At 48.7% G+C, this 862-nt stretch overlaps 1 non-coding gene across 1 annotated transcript; it reads left to right on the top strand.

The window, feature by feature from the left end:
• The first annotated feature begins 582 nt into the window (after positions 1–582).
• On the top strand, positions 583–665 carry trnal-cag. Its single transcript has one exon. It is a non-coding gene; the product is annotated as a tRNA-Leu (tRNA).
• The last annotated feature ends 197 nt before the right edge of the window (positions 666–862 follow it).

Here is an 862-nt window from a genome sequence, read left to right on the forward strand (position 1 = left end):
CCCCACAGAGCCCCGAAGAGACACGAAGAGAGAGAGAGAATCAACTGAGGCTGCACAGAAAAAGGGTTTGAAAGAGGCCAATGCTTTTGAGTTACATGTCGGATGCATACTTTGAATTCTGTCTTGTACTCATCATAAAAACGAGGTTTCACTGAGATGTGAACTCAGATTTCTGCGTTTTGAGGCCACAGTGCTCAAAACGAAGGGGCCAGTACGGTCCATCAGAAGTACTTGTCGGATCACGGCCAAATAGCTTGGGGAACCCCCTTCCCCGACAGCTTTCCCACGCCTTGTCTCTGCAGAGATGACATTCATGGTGATATCATGTAGGAAGGAGCTTGGCACCCCCTGTGTCGAGGTTCCATGGTGTAATGGTTAGCACTCTTGACTCTGAATCCAGCGATCCGAGTTCAAATCGCGGTGCGACCTGGATTTAAGCGCAAATGCCGCAGACCTTAGTCTGATCTTGTTGTATGTGGAAATTTTGGCTATGATAATATGTCATGATGTAGTCTACCCTATCACGACTTACGTGCTCTTTCATGATATGGCAAACTTTCCACAAAGCAGCAGCCGCGCGCAGTCAGGATGGCCGAGCGGTCTAAGGCGCTGCGTTCAGGTCGCAGTCTCCCCTGGAGGCGTGGGTTCAAATCCCACTTCTGACAGCTGTTTTTTCCCTGTAACGTGAGATTGGGAGAGAAGTGTAAGCCGCTCTTTGTATGTTAGGGCGTAGGCTTATTAAAAAAATAAAAAAACATACTGTTAGCGTTTGCAAGGCTGCTTTCACACAAAGCAGTGGCGCCTTTCCCAGTGATTAGCAGCCTATGGCTTACGCAGCTTCTGAGTCCGGATGTGTTAACGG

The sequence above is a fragment of the Micropterus dolomieu genome, unplaced genomic scaffold (assembly GCF_021292245.1).
Source record: "Micropterus dolomieu isolate WLL.071019.BEF.003 ecotype Adirondacks unplaced genomic scaffold, ASM2129224v1 contig_8471, whole genome shotgun sequence".
NCBI lineage: Eukaryota > Metazoa > Chordata > Actinopteri > Centrarchiformes > Centrarchidae > Micropterus > Micropterus dolomieu.